Raw genomic sequence first — 701 nt, 5'->3', positions numbered from 1 at the left:
GACCTGCCCGAGGTCAGGGCTGTCCCGAGCGCGCGAGCCGTGGGGGCAGGATGCGCCCGGAGGCCTCGCTGCCCCCGCGCCGTCTGCGCAGAATCCGGGGTGCGGGAGGGTCCGCTGAAGGCCGCCCGGCTCGGGGAGGGTTTCCAGGCCCAGGGTGCAGCGCACGTGCGGGCCGTCCCTCCTGCTTCGGGTGGGCACCCCCTAACCCCGGGGCCTCCTGCGCCCATCTTCCTCTTCCTGGGTGGTTACCGGCTCAGCACTCGCTTCTGCAATTGTCTTGTCCTTTGTTTCCTTGGGTACTTTTTCTCTTCTCACCGGACTGTAGCCTCCCCGGGCGGGGGTGGGGGGTGGGGGGAGCAGATTACTGCCTGAGGCTTGATGGAAACTTCTTGTTCTTCCTTTTCTTTCTTTTTTTTAACTGGCTTGCTTCATGAAATTTCTTAATTTACTTCCCCTCTGCCGGTCGGCTTCCCCATCATTAGAATGAGCGGTGGGGGCAAAGCCCGCCCGTTAATGTCCCTTCCCACTGACACACGTTACAGTCCTAAAGATCCAGAGCAGCAGGGTCATCTATCATGACTGATGGAGGATAAATCAGTTTTCTGAGCTGTGCGATTAGGATTTCACAGTGAGGATTTGCATCGTGCGGGTTTATCTGCAGTCGGATGGCAGTGACCCTGCCTCACTGACGGGCATACACG

Source organism: Crocuta crocuta, unplaced genomic scaffold, assembly GCF_008692635.1.
Source record: "Crocuta crocuta isolate KB4526 unplaced genomic scaffold, BGI_CrCroc_1.0 scaffold862, whole genome shotgun sequence".
NCBI classification, from domain to species: Eukaryota; Metazoa; Chordata; class Mammalia; order Carnivora; family Hyaenidae; genus Crocuta; species Crocuta crocuta.
Note: the sequence above shows the minus strand (reverse complement) of the source record.